At 42.4% G+C, this 15,676-nt stretch overlaps 1 long non-coding RNA gene across 1 annotated transcript; it reads right to left on the bottom strand.

The window, feature by feature from the left end:
• Positions 1-9,332: 9,332 nt before the first annotated feature.
• On the bottom strand, positions 9,333-13,755 carry LOC110537645. Its single transcript, XR_002475664.2, has 3 exons — positions 13,565-13,755; positions 12,785-13,412; positions 9,333-9,852 (listed from the first exon to the last, which is right to left on the bottom strand). It is a non-coding gene; the product is annotated as an uncharacterized LOC110537645 (long non-coding RNA).
• Positions 13,756-15,676: the final 1,921 nt, after the last annotated feature.

Here is a 15,676-nt window from a genome sequence, read left to right as displayed (position 1 = left end):
TAACACCTTTATACTTTGCTTGAATAAAATGTAAAAAAAACAAACATATAAAAACAAAGAATACCCATTATTTAAATCATACATCACTTGTTGGACTATCCCTCTGCACTGGTACAACTCTACAATTCACAAGACTCCTCATGATCCCCCCCTTGACCCATCTTCCTTTACTTTCTTCACTGCCTCAGCATAGACAGCTTCTGCAATACTCTAACCCTGGAAACCTCAACCTGCCTCTCTCGTGGACATTTCTGATCTCCAGCCCCATGGGTATCCCTACAATTAACACATACCACTACTTTCTCCAATGCTACACATGCCTTTGTCTCATGCCCTTGCACACACTTTTCACACCTAGGAACCTCCCTCCTACACATGTGTGGCAGCTGCCACATGCACATGAGGTTGACACCTGTAACCACGTAATGTATTCGGCACAAAAGCTCATACGGGATAACTTACATATCGTAACATCATTTCGTTGGGCAAAGACTGAATATCAAAACTCAAAAGGACAGACAACTCTTCTGTTCCACCACTCACGCCACCCTGTCTGGGTCGCGTCAAATTACGAGCATCGCAAACCCCCAGAATCTTCCCCTTCAGTTTACATTTACCTCTACCCCAGTAATCACTCCTTGCAATGGCACCCTTTCCTTGAGAGCAAAACAATTCACCTCTCTTGTCCCCAATCGTTTAATGTGGAGTGCCTGCTCCCTCTGACCAGCAGAAACACACAATTATCAAAAGACCACTTCTGATTACCTTCATGGATTCCACAGCACCAAATCTGTTTTCACCCAGCCTGAAACCATAAATGGATCAGCCAAAAGGCAAGGGTTAAATTTTTCAAATTTTTCTACTCCTACTGTCACAGACACATCTTGATCCTGACCCTTGGTGCAAACCTCGGGCTCCGAAAATTTAACCACATCTCCTTATGATAATACTGCACTTCTCCTGACATACATCTTGTTATTGCCCTCTCAAGGGATACCAGTTAACCGGCAGTTACAATCCAACAGCAAATGCAACCTTCCTGCTTGTCCAAATCTCTTCTTCGGTATTATGGCATTCACACATTTTGTTTGTGCATGCCGCCACCTACTGTGCGGAAATGTGTGGTCGATCACATTACATTATGTGATACAAACATAAAAACGATGGGCGAAAGGAAAACAATTGCACCACCAACTAACCACACACTTACATACCGCTATTTAATTTACCCTAAATTATCTTAGCCAGGCCGATGGCCTGGGAGAACGGGACTCTCGTTCAACACACCCTGTAACTCTTCTGCAGTAAAACCTTCTACACCAGTAATTCTCTGCAGCTGCCACCATAACATCTATATTCTGGGATTTACATTCCATTTCTGCAATACAGTTATTAACCATGGCAACGAATGCTAAGAAGCCAAACTTACTGAAGCACAAATTTGTATTACTTTGTAGTAGAGGTCGACCGATTGCCGATTAATTAGGGCCGATTTCAAGTTTTCATAACAATCAGTAATCGGCATTTTTGGACGCCGATTATGGCCGATTACATTGCACTCCATGTGGAGACTGCGTGGCAGGCTGACCACCTGTTATGTGAGTGCAGCAAGGAGCCAAAGTAAGTTGCTAGCTAGCATTAAACTTGTCTCATAAAAAACAATCAATCTTAACATAATCACTAGTTAACTACACATGGTTGATGATATTACTAGTTTAACTAGCTTCTCCTGCGTTGCAAATAATCAATGCGGTGCCTGGTAATTTATCATAGAATCACAGCCTACTTCGCCAAACGGGTGATGATCTAACAAGCGCATTTGCGAAAAAAGCACTGTCGTTACACCAACGTACCTAACCATAAACATCAATGGTTTTCTTAAAATCAATACACAAGTATATATTTTTAATCCTGCATATTTAGTTAAAATAAATTCATGTTAGTAGGCAATATTAACTAGGAAAATTGTGTCACTTCTCTTGCATTCTGTTTAAGCAGAGTAAGAGTACATGCAGCAGTTTGGGCCGCCTGGCTCGTTGCAAACTGTGTGAAGACCATTTCTTCCTAACAAAGACCGTAATTAATTTGCCAGAACTTTACAAAATTATAACATAACATTTAAGGTTGTGCATTGTAACAGCAAATTTTAGTCTTATGGATGCCACCTGTTCGATAAAATACGTAACAGTTCCGTATTTCATTGAAAGAATAAACGTTTTGTTTTCGAAATGATAGTTTCTGGATTTGACCATATTAATGAACGAAGGCTTGTATTTCTGTGTGTTGATTATATTATAAGTCTATGATTTGATATTTGATAGAGCAGTCTGACTGAGCGGTGGTAGGCAGCAGCAGGCTCGTAAGCATTCATTCAAACAAAAAATGTGTAGGAGGGAGGTTTGCCAGCAGCTCTTCGCAATGCTTGAAGCACAGCGCTGTTTATGACTTCAAGCCTGTCAACACCCGAGATTAAGCTGGCAATACTATAGTGCCTATAAGAACATCCAATAGTCAAATGTACTGTATATGAAATACAAATGGTATAGCGAGAAATAGTCCTATATTTTCCTATAACTACAACCTAAAACTTCTTAACTGGGAATATTGAAGACTGATGTTTAAAGGAACCACCAGCTTTCATATGTTCTCATGTTCTGAGCAAGGAACTTGAGCTGAGCTTTTTTACATGAGCTTTTTTACATGGCACATATTGCTCTTTTACTTTTTTCTCCAACACTGTGTTTTTGCATTATTTAAACCTAATTGAACATGTTTCATTATTTATTTGAGACTAAATAGATTTTTATTTATGTATTATATTAAGTTAAAATAAGTGTTCATTCAGTATTGTTGTAATTGTCATTATTATAAATATGTGTATACAAATTGGCTGATTAATCGGTTTCGGCTTCTTTTGGTCCTCCAGTAATCGGTATTGGAGTTGAAAAATCATAATAGGTCGACCTCTACTCTGTAGTGGCCTTGGCCTACTGCTCACCCTTGACCCATCATCCTCTGCTCTCTTCACTGCCTCAGTATACAGCACCTTCTGTTATATTCTAACCCTGGCAACCTCAACTTGTCTCTCTTGCACTGGGCACTTCTGATCCCCAGCAACATGGGCACCCCCTACAATTGACACACAGTTTTTTCCACTGATCCTACACATTCCTTTGTCCCATATCCTCCTGCATACTTCTCACATCTCGGAATCACTGCTGCAACATGACCATAAGTTTGGCATCTGAAACACCTTAATGTGTTAGGCACAAAAGCTCTCACGGGATAACTGACATATTTTAACATGACTTTGTCAGGTGAAGACTCTGCTTCAAAACTCAAAAGGACAGACAGTGTCTTCTCAGTTTCATCACGCTAGCCACCGGGTCTGCGTCGCACCAAACAGCGAGCGTCACAGACACAGTGTCACGTTCTGACCTTAGTTCTTTTGTTATGTCTTTGTTTTAGTATGGTCAGGGCGTGAGTTGGGTGGGTTGTCTATGTTCCTTTTTCTATGATTTGGGATTTCTGTGTTTGGCCTGGTATGGTTCTCAATCAGAGGCAGCTGTCATTCGTTGTCCCTGATTGAGAACCATACTTAGGTAGCATAGTTTCACTTTTGAGTTGTGGGTGATTATTTTCTGTGTCAGTGTTTGTTCCACACGGGACTGTTTCGTTTGTTTCATTTATTCACGTTGTTATTTTGTACTTTTCAGGGTTCTATTAAAAGTAAGCAATATGAACACGTACCACGCTGTGCATTGGTCCTCCGATCCTTTCTACTACTCCTCCTCGTCTGCCCAAATGTATTTCTGCAGGCATGGATGTGCCTCAGGGTCAAAAGGGCACAGCATGGAGGCGTCGCTGTGTTCTTTGCAAAATGAAGTCCCCCATCACCTGCACCACATGCTTGGTGACCCTCTGCTTTACAGCAGAAAGAGACTGCTATGGCACCTAGCATCAGCAGCACAATATTGTGTAGAGGACTGAGGGTCTTCCAAATATTGAAAGTGTTATTTTGTAAATGTAAATATTTTTTGTTCATGTTTTTTTCTCCATTTTGTTTTTTGGGGGGGGGGTGTTAGAATACCGTTTTGGTATTTTGTATATACAGTGGGGGGCAAAAAAGTATTTAGTCAGCCACCAATTGTGCAAGTTCTCCCACTTAAAAAGATGAGAGAGGCCTGTAATTTTCATCATAGGTACACTTCAACAATGACAAATATTATTTGCAAATTATGGTGGAAAATAAGTATTTGGTCAATAACAAAAGTTTATCTCAATACTTTGTTAAATACCCTTTGTTGGCAATGACAGAGGTCAAACCTTTTCTGTAAGTCTTCACAAGGTTTTCTCACACTGTTGCTGGTATTTTGGCCCATTCCTCCATGCAGATCTCCTCTAGAGCAGTGATGTTTTGGGGCTGTTGCTGGGCAACACGGACTTTCAACTCCCTCCAAAGATTTTCTATGGGGTTGAGATCTGGAGACTGGCTAGACCACTCCAGGACCTTGAAATGCTTCATAGACCACTCCAGGACCTTGAAATGCTTCACTCCTTCATTGCCCGGGCAGTGTGTTTGGGATCATTGTCATGCTGAAAGACCCAGCCACGTTTCATCTTCAATGCCCTTGCTGATGGAAGGAGGTTTTCACTCAAGATCTCACGAAACATGGCCCCATTCATTCTTTCCTTTACACGGATCAGTCATCCTGGTCCCTTTGCAGAAAAACAGCCCCAAAGCATGATGTTTCCACCCCCATGCTTCACAGTAGGTATGGTGTTCTTTTGATGCAACTCAGCATTCTTTGTCCTCCAAATAAGACGAGTTGAGTTTTTACCAAAAAGTTATATTTTGGTTTCATCTGACCATATGACATTCTCCCAATCTTCTTCTGGATCATCCAAATGCTCTCTAGCAAACTTCAGATGGGCCTGGACATGAACTGGCTTAAGCAGGGGGACACGTCTGGCACTGCAGGATTTGAGTCCCTGGCGGCGTAGTGTGTAGGGTTTGTTACTTTTGTCCCAGCGCCCTGCAAGTCATTCACTAACGTGTGGTTCTGGGATTTTTGCTCACCGTTCTTGTGATCATATTGACCCCACGGGGTGAGATCTTGCGTGGAGCCCCAGATCGAGGGAGATTATCAGTGGTCTTGTATGTCTTCCATTTCCTAATAATTGCACCCACAGTTGATTTCTTCAAACCAAGCTACTTACCTATTGCAGATTCAGTCTTCCCAGCCTGGTGCAGGTCTACCATTTTGTTTCTGGTGTCCTTTGACAGCTCTTTGGTCTTGGCCATAGTGGAGTATGGAGTGTGACTGTTCGAGGTTGTGGACAGCTGTCTTTTATACTGATAACAAGTTCAAACAGGTGCCATTAATACAGGTAATGAGTGGAGGACAGAGGAGCCTCTTAACATGTTATCAGAATTCTAATGTTAAAGTGCATCAATACATATGGCTTTCTGGGTGATTCAGTACAATTGACTTGAGCATGTTTTAGTATGTTTATAGCTATATAAGTGGAAAAGCAGTAGTGACTAATGTGTTATTGATTAGATGGAATGATTTATGTGCAAATGTAAACTCTGCAAAAAAAAGAAACGTCCATTTTTCAGTACCCTGTCTTTCAAAGATAATTTGTGAAAATCCAAACAACTTCACAGATCTTCATTGTAAAGGGTTTAAACACATGCTTGTTCAATTAACCATAAACAATTAATGAACATGCACCTGTGGAACGGTCGTTAAGACACTAACAGCTTACAGACGGTAGGAAATTAAGGTCACAGTTATGAAAACTTAGGACACTAAAGAGGCCTTTCTACTTCTCTGAAAAACACAAAAAAAGATGCCCAGGGTCCCTTATCATCTGCATGAACGTGTTTTAAGCATGCTGCAAGAAGGCAGCAATAAATTGCAATGTCCGTACTGCGAGACGCCCAAGATAGTGCTACAGGGAGACAGGATGGACAGCTGAACACCTGCACAGGATCCGAACATCACACCTGCGGGACAGGTACAGGATGGCAGCAACAACTGCCCGAGTTACATCAGGAACGCATATTCCCAGTCCTCATTCTCAGTGCTCAGACTGTCCGCAATCGACTGAGAGAGGCTGGACTGAGGACTTGTAGGCCTGTTGTAAGGCAGGTCCTCACCAGACATCACCGGCAACTAAGTTGCCTATGGGCACAAACCCCCCGTCGCTGGACCAGACAGGACTGGCAAAAAGTGCAATTCACTGACGAGTCGCGGTTTTGTCTCACCAGGGGTGATGGTCAGATTCACATTTATCATAGAAGGAAAGAGCGTTACACCGAGGCCTGTACTCTGGAGAGGTGGAGGGTCCATCATGGTCTGGGACGGTGTGTCACAGCATCATCGGACTGAGCTTGTTGTCATTGCAGGCAATCTCAATGCTGTGCGTTACAGGGAAGACGACATCCTCCCTCATGCGGTACCCTTCCTGAAGGCTCATCCTCAAATGACCCTCCAGCATGACAATGCCACCAGACATACTGCTCGTTCTGTGCGTGATTTCCTGCAAGACAGGAATGTCAGTGATCTGCCATGGCCAGCGAAGAGCCCGGATCTCAATCCCATTGAACATGTCTGGGACCCGTTGGATCGGAGGGTGAGGGCTAAGGCCATTCCTGCCAGAAATGTCTGGGAATTTGCAGGTGCCTTGGTGGAAGAGTTTGGTAACATCTCACAGCAAGAACGGGCAATTCTGGTGCAGTCCATGAGGAGGAGATGCACTGCAGCACTTAATACAGCTGGTGGCCACACCAGATACTGACTGTTACTTTTGTTTTTGACCCCCCTCCCCTTTGTTCAGGGACACATTATTCAATTTCTGTTAGTCACATGTCTGTGGAACTTGTTCAGTTTATGTCTCAGTTGTTGAATCTTGATATGTTCATACAAATATTTACACATGTTATGTTTGCGGAAAATAAACGCAGTTGACAGTAAGATGACATTTCTGTTTTATTTGTACATACAGGGCATCTATTTGAGACAGAATGTTTGCATAAGGGTCTTAGTTGCAGATTCTAACAGAGGCAGTGTTGTCATTTCAGACAATATTGTCAACTTTCAGTGAGTAGTCTGTTATTAAAGAAGGTACAATTCTTGAAAGAATAGCCACAGATCCCTGTATACAGGAGGTCACCTCACCGGAAAGGAAGTTTGCTGTAGTAGTAGCACCACATCTCCTGCAGAGGGTGCCAAATGATAAGTGACCATTGCTTTATATTCAGACCCCGGGGTGAAGGTAACTAGACTATTGTAGTGGAACATTTGAAAGGGCTCAGCGGTGATCTCGCAAATATACACCAATCAGACAACGATTGGAATCCGTTTGGATGGGTTCAGTAATTGTTTGGTGTTATGGGAGCTATAATATTTCATTGGTTGATTTATCTTAGTTATCTTTTTTGCAATAATACTTATTATAACTTGTGTTAAGAAATTGTGAAGCAAAACCATTGACACTATTCCATGCCATTACTGACCCCTGAAGGAGACGCCCCAGAACCCTATTTACTTGATTTATTTCCTATGTGTTATTACATGTCTGATGTAGACGATGGTAATCCATAACACCAAGGTAAAAACACTGAGTTAATGTTGCAGCATGTCCATAAGCCATGTCCACAATGCAGGTCATGTAAATAGTGCTCCCATGGCAATGTAGACTGTGTCAACGGAGTGATTGCCTTGTGTGTGGTGATGAAGCATGTACTGATGTTTAATTAAAATGTTCCTTTCCCCCTTCGGAGAATGAATTGCAATATATGAAGGTTTGAAACTCAATGACAACGGAGGTCATTTACAATTGTAATGTGCTAAGTGAAAGAAAGTATTTTCTTTTCCCTCTTTCCAAATAATGTTAATGCTTATTTGATGAAAATGCTTGTAAGTCATTTTCCATTAGGTCAAGACTTAGTCTCAAAAGGGAGGAAATGTTGTGGAAAATTACACAATTAGATATACTATGCTGTACAGGTAAGAGCCGGGTGTGACCACAGTATGTGACATCCCGTTCGTACTATATGTAGGAACTCCTATGTGTGGAAACTTGCATGAAGGAACATACAATGGTGGCAACGTCAGCTATCTTAATATACACAGACAAGCTAAACGCCTTTTATACACTATGTTCCCCATCCATGTTTGCACACATCTGCTAACAGCCACATAGACAAAGAGGTTGGACTTTTCTATAAAAGCTGAGAGCCAACTCTGTTAGTTGGGCCTTAACTATGCACTGTTGCTCCTTTTTGAAAATCTTATAATAAATTTGTTGTTTGAAGATTCTGCAGTCTCTCTTCCCTTCGAACAGATAAAATCCCCTACAGACTTACTGCCAAATTCTCTAAAATGACGTTGGAGGCGGCTTATGGTAGAGAAATTAGCATTTTCTGGCAACAGCTCTGGTGGACATTCCTGCAGTTAGCACACTAATTGCACACTCCGTAAAAACTTCTGACATCTGTGGGATTGTGTTATCCCCAGCACAAGGTGCATCTGTGTAATGATCATGCTGTTTAATCAGCTTCTTGATATGCCACACCTGTCAGGTGAAAGGAGAAATGCTCATTAAAAGGGATATAAACAAATTTGTGCACATGGAACATTGCTGGGATTTTTAATTTCAGCTCACAAAACATGGTACCAACACTTTACATGTTGCATTTATATTTTTGTTCAGTATACAGTAAATATGAATAAGTGTTTTCTTAGTTATTCAAGTCTAAATTACCATAGAAAGCCATATATTCATTACCAAAATTACAGAAGATTCCGGTAACTTTTGTAAATGTACGTTTCTGTTGGTGGCCCACTCTTTTGATAGTATGCATGTACTTCTTACATAGCATGACATTAATATATTTTTGACTATGCCTTGGGTAATATCTATTTCAGCCTCAACCAGGCGCCTTGGAAGTTCCTTCCACACATTCCCTTTTTCCCTGGAGAGAATGTTTATGTATGGCTATCCAAGTGAAACCTTCGTAACGCTACCAATGAGTAAATACAGTCATATCATACTATGATACTTTGACTAGAACACCTGCATTTGTCTATGTGCTTCTATCTGTTGCTACGGTACTGTATGTTTGTTATCATGGAAGTGGAGCAGGGAAGTCAAGTGATTAGGTGAATTGTAAATTGATTCATTGTTTCAGAAAAGGACATTCCCTGAAAATAATGTCTGTACTTGCTTGTCTTGGTAGTATTTATGGTATTGAAATATGTTTTATTTTGTGGGGGGGGGGCTTTCAGCAAGCACGCTAATTATTTCTGAGATGCAAATGAAATGGGATGTTGATAATGTTCTAATGTCTATGCAAGGGCGGACTTAGTGATTTGGAGGCCACAGGCAGAGATTCCCCCCACACACCATTTAATATGGGTTTTATAAGAAGTAATTTAACTGTAAAAATGTAGTACCTTTTTAATGTCAGTCTGAGCTCCCCTCCACCTGAGCTCTTCGGAGTCTGAAAATGCAGACTGAAAAGACTTGAAATTCCCTTTACTACTAAAGGTCTTTGCAACACCACATAGAAGATAAGGAAGCAGGAAAATAGATAAGAAGAGAGAGAGTATTACTCTTTTAAATTCATTAGATTTATTTGATATGATTAATAATAGTAATACATATGATATTTATTGTCTGTTTCCTTTTTGGATCCTCTTAAGTGCTTGTTGGAATGTGTGTGTGTGTTTATTTATGTGTTTGTGAGTATGTGTGTGCCTTGTGATTAAGGCTGCTGAGCTTTGCTGCCTGAATGGTGATCTTCATCAGGTCTGTGTCCTGTAACCAATCAAGATAGACCTGGAGAGAGGGAGCGGGCAGAAGGTACTTGTTAGAAACTGAGATTACTCCCCCACTTCTGATATTTACCCCTTAGACTTCCCTTGTATAATAATTACTTTACTCTAAAGTTGAGAGATACACAGAGAGCTACAGAATGAGCTACAGAGATACAGCGAGAGAGATAAAGGGAGGCAGGTAGTATAGAGGTTAAGAGTGTTGGGCTAGTAAGCGAAAGGTCCCTGGTTCAAACCCCAGAACTGCCTAGGTGAAAGAAATCTGACATTGTGCTCTTGAGTAAGGCACTTAACTCTAATTTTTCCTGTATGTCCTCTGAATAAGAGCATCTGTTACAGTTTTTTTTGATTGCTTAAGCATGATTTTCAAAACAGGGCCCGTGTTTTCAAAACACTACACACAATTAGCACGACCACACACCCAAATAGCAAAACACCACAGATCCTTTGCAAAATTCAACACTCTTGTAAAAACTATACACTTCTTTTTAAAAACCACACTTTGTTACCATATGAAACACACACGTTTCACATTACTATACTCTGTTGACACGAGTTACACTCTGCTGTGATAAACCTAAAACACTTTTAGCACTTCTACTTCCCTATGATTAGAGTAGGCTACTATCAACAAAGTACAAATATAATGTAAATTCACCAAACACTACAAAAGACCAATGTTGCAGACTGAAGAAACTCATTTATTTCTCAACACGCCCAAAATGTTGACATGGAGATTCATAATACTGTAACCAAACGTCACTTTACATATTGTAAGTTCAAAAAAATAAAATAAAAAATAACTAGACATTGTCTCTTCGCCTAGCTGGATCTGGCCAGAGAAGTTCATCAACATCGCAGGCAATGTTGTCATTAGCAAGACACCTTGGAAAGAAACGTCTTGAATGACGAATCCATCCTTGCATTGAAGCTACCTCCATCTGGTCACAGCCCTCCTCCATGGCTTGGATGAGGGGTACCTCAGCCTGGAACGGAGATCATATACCTTCCACCGCCATGCCGAGAAAAAATCTTCTATAGGGTTGAGGAATGGAGAGTATGGTGGAAGATATAGGACGGTGAAATGTGGATGTTGCTGTAACCAGATCTGAACCAGAGCAGAGTGGTGGAAAGACACAGTGTCCCAGACAACAATGTATTGCATATGATCGACTTGATTTTCTGCTGTTATGTTGTGCAATTGGTCCAAGAATGTAAGTATGAGTGCTGTGTTGTAAGGGCCCATATAGGCATGACTTTGGAGGACCCCATTCTGTGTAATGGCTGCACAGTGTGTTATATTACCCCCACTTTGCCCTGGGACATTGACTATAGCCCTGTGGCCATTGATGCTTCTTCCCCTCCTTCGTGTTCTCGTCAGGTTGAACCCAGCCTCATCTACGTAAATGTACTCATGCTGGATCTCCTCTCCATCCATTCATAAAACTCTCAGAAAAACATTGTCAGGCAAAATTGTGTAGTTCAGTGTAGATCTAGTATACATATTACAGTACAGTAAAATATTATGAGACAGTATGCAAGATCACACTGCTAAAGTGAATACATACCTCTGCATAATCATGCCGCAGTCGTTTCACCCTTTCGGAATTGCGCTCGAAAGGCACTCGATAAATTTGCTTCATTTGAATACGTTTTTTTTTTAGGATGCGTGCCAGTGTTGATGTTGAGACCTGATGGATATCGTTGAAAATGGCGTGGTTATTGACAATGTTAGCTTGGAGCTGCTTGAGTGTTATAGCATTGTTGGCCAAAACCATGTTTACTATCTCCCTCTCTTGCTGTTCTGTGAACATAGGAGGCCTTCCCCCTTGTCGTCCCTGACCCTCAATCCTATGTAGAAAAAAATCAGTATACAATAGTACAGTAATTTCACTGGAAAAGGTAACAGAAGTGCTGATAGTGCATAGAATACAGTACTGTAAGCAGTTACTGAAACCGTGCAGATGTTTTTGATATGATGATATTTTTACAATACCTATTTTCCAGTCGAAATGTTCTCATCACACTTGCCACTGCATATCGGCTTAGATTTGGCTGTACGCGCAGTCCAATTTCCCTCAGCGTCAGGCCGTGGTTGACAACGTGGTCAACCAGTGTTGCGTGGATCTCATTTGTCAGATTCGGTCCTCTTTGAGCACCTTCTTGTCTTCCTCTTCCTCCCCTTCCTCCTCCTCCTCGTTCTCGTCCTCGTTCTCCTCGTCGTCCTCCTCATTCTCCTCATTCTCCTCATTCTCCTCGTCCTCCTCGTCGTCGTCGTCGTCCTCCTCTTCCTCCTCCTCCTCGTCTTACTCTTTCTCTGACACTTTCCATTGTGCTTGAAGACCGATGAACTCACCTGCTGCTTTTTATAGTGCTTATACACCTGATTGGTGTGTCTACAATTAAGCAAACGAGTGTTTGCACACCTGAATACTGTGTTGAACCAATTGTTTGGACGGTGTGGTAATTTGCCAGTCAGTGCTTTGGTATTGCAAGGACGTGACTTCATGATAGATTTTTGTGTGTAATGTATGTTAAGTGTGTTTAGTGTTTTGCAAATCACTGTGTGTAGAGTTTTGCAACAAGTGTGAGGTTGACAATGTGCTTATAGTTGTGCAAATATGGGCTGATGTTTTGCTTCTTGAGTGTAAGGTTTTGCTAATAGTGTACTACTTTTAATTTTAGTGTGTAAGCAATCCAAAAAAACTGTAAGTGACTCAAATGTAAAACACAGAAAGAGAGATAGCACTCCTGCCATCAAATACTGTAGAAGATTGACCAGATAGTCCACAACAATAAATAAATAAATAATAGTTATTTTACTTTTCTCCTAAAGTTTTTTGTTTTATTGGTCCTAAGACTTGAGAAGAGAAGGGTAGTGGAAGAGGGATACAACAATTCAAAGACATGATGAGGTGGGATGATTGAGTACTCACCCTGGTCTGTCATGGTTTCACCTGTCGCCAGAGGGCGGCAGAGACCGTCCTAGAGACATCAACTACACTCAGGTGTGTCCGATTTACTCAATATGATTTCCCTGTTAAAAGAGGTGTGTTTTCTGTTATCTTTGGCAGAAGCTTGAATTATGTGCTATGTGTGTGTGTGTGTGTGTGTGTGTGTGTGTGTGTGTGTGTGTGTGTGTGTGTGTGTGTGTGTGTGTGTGTGTGTGTGTGTGTGTGTGTGTGTGTGTGTGTGTGTGTGTGTGTGTGTGTGTGTTGTTGATGCCTGAGAGAGGTTGAGAATTAGTGTTTGTTGTTTTTTTCAAGTGTGCTGTGATCCTGTGGCTACCTTTCTCAATAAAGTATTATGTTTATCCTTAACTGCTGATTCCTCATCTGGTCTCTTCTCTGCACCTTGGTCCAACCTCATCATGTCACATGGCCAGTGAGCAGAGGCATCAGGTCGGTGGAGTAGTTCTAGGAAGGCAGTTTGAGGGACACCTTCAGAAGCTTAAGTGTCTTGGAGAGGTGCTGAACAAACTCGGCCGTCAGGCTCTCCTCCACCGTGGAGGAGATGGCAGTGACCTCATCAGGGAGAAACACAAACATACTGACAATCCTGCATCTGAACAATCAGCAGAGAGAGAGAGAGAGAGTAAGGAGAAATAGGCAGGAAGAAAATGGAGAGATATCAGATCAATAGGAAAATATGTTTATGAACAAGAAGTATTTTAAACTTTTTATACCAGACTGTGAGAACAAATTAACTGTACTTACTGTTCAGCCCAGGTCTGAGTTGATATCCCAATTTCCCTTGGTAATGGTCATGGGTCATCATGGCAATGCGGGTGAGTGTCTTCCCATCTAGCTGGAATTCCTCCATCCCTCTACTTTGACTTATCAAATAAAATTGTATTTGTCACATGCGCAGAAAACAACCGGTGTAGACCTTACAGTGAAATGCTTACTTACAAGACCTTAAGAAGCCTTTTGACCCTAGACTTGGCACTCCGGTACTGCTTGCTGTGCGCTAGCAGAGAGAACAGTCTATGACTAGGGTGGCTGGAGTCTTTGATAATTTTAAGGGCCTTCCTCTAACAGTGTCAGGTATAGAGATCCTGGATGGCACAAAGCCTGACCCCCGTGATGTACTGGGCCGTACACACTACCCTCTGTAGTGCCTTGGGGCAGTTGCCATATCAGGCAGTAATGCAACCAGTCATGCTCTCGGTGCAGCTGTAGAACTTTTTGAGGATCTGGAGACCCATGCCAAATCTTTTCAGTCTCCTGAGGGGGAATAGGCATTGTTGTGCCCTCTTCACGACTGTCTTGGCATGTTTGGACCATGATAGTTTGTTGGGGATGTGGACACCAAGGAACTTTAAGCTCTCAACCTGCTCTACTACAGCCCCGTCAATGAGAATCGGGGAGTGCTCGGTCCTCCATTTCCTGTAGTCAACAATCATCTCCTTTGTCTTGATCACATTGAGGGAGAGGTTGTTGTCCTGGCACCACACGGCCAGGTCTCTGACCTCCTCCCTATAGGCTGTCTCATCGTTGTCGGTAATCTGGTCTACCACTGTTGTGTCGTCGGCAAACTTAATGTTGGTGTTGGAGTTGTTTCTGGCGATGAAGTCATGGGTGAACAGGGAGTACAGGAGGGACTGAGCACGCACCCCTGAGGGGCCCCCATGTTGTGGATCAGCATGGCAGATGTGTTGTTACCTACCCTTACTGCCTGGGGGGCGGCCCGTCAGGAAGTCCAGGATCTAGTTGCAGAGGGAGGTGTTTAGTCCCAGGGTCCTTAGCTTAGTGATAATCTTCGAGGGCACTATGGTGTTGAACGCTGAGCTGTAGTCAATGAATAGCATTCTCACAAAGGTGTTCCTTTTGTCCAGGTGGGAAAGGGCAGTGGGGCGTGGAATAGAGATTGCATCATCTGTGGATCTGTTGGGGTGGTATGCAAATTGGAGTGGGTCTAGGGTTTCTGGGATGATGGTTTTGACATGAGCCATGACCAGCCTTTCAAAGCACTTCATGGCTACAAACGTGAGAGCTACTGGTTGGTAGTTATTTAGGCAGGTTACCTTAGTGTTCTTCGGCACAGGGACTATGGTGGTCTGCTTCAAACATGTTGGTATTACAGACTCAGTCAGGGATAGGTTGCAAATGTCAGTGAATGCACTTGCAAACTGGTCGGCTCTTGCTCGCAGTACACATCCTGGTAATCCGTCTGGCCCTGCGGCCTTGTGAATGTTGACCTGTTTATAGGTCTTACTCACATCAGCTATGGAAAGCGTGATCACAGTCGTCCAGAACAGCTGATGCTCTCATGCATGCTTCAGTGTTACTTGCCTCGAAAAGAGCATATAAGTTATTTAGCTCGTCTGTTATGCTTGTCACTGGAAAACTCGCGGCTGTGCTTCCCTTTTGTAGTCTGTAATAGTTTGCAAGTCCTGCCATATCTGACGAGTGTCGGAGCCGGTGTAGTACGATTCAATATTAGTCCTGTATTGACGCTTTTCCTGTTTGATGGTTCGTCGGAGGGCATAGCAGGAGGGCATAGCATAGCAGGTTTTCTTATAAGCTTCCGGGTTAGAGTCCCGCTCCTTGAAAGCAGCCGCTCTACCCTTTAGCTCAGTGCGGATGTTGTCTGTAATCCATGGCTTCTGGTTGCGGTATGTAAGTACTGTCACTGTGGAAACGACGTCATCGATGAACTTATTGATGAAGCCAGTGTCTGATGTTGTGTACTCCTCAATGCCACCGGAAGAATCCTGGAACATATTCCAGTATGTCCTTGCAAAACAGTCCTGTAGCTTAGCATCTGCTTCATCTGACCACTTCTTTATGGTGCGAGTCACTGGTGCTTCCTGCTTTAGTTTTTGC

The sequence above is a fragment of the Oncorhynchus mykiss genome, chromosome 12 (genome assembly GCF_013265735.2).
Source record: "Oncorhynchus mykiss isolate Arlee chromosome 12, USDA_OmykA_1.1, whole genome shotgun sequence".
In the NCBI taxonomy this organism is placed as follows: Eukaryota; Metazoa; Chordata; class Actinopteri; order Salmoniformes; family Salmonidae; genus Oncorhynchus; species Oncorhynchus mykiss.
This window is presented reverse-complemented; position numbering and strand designations above follow the sequence as displayed.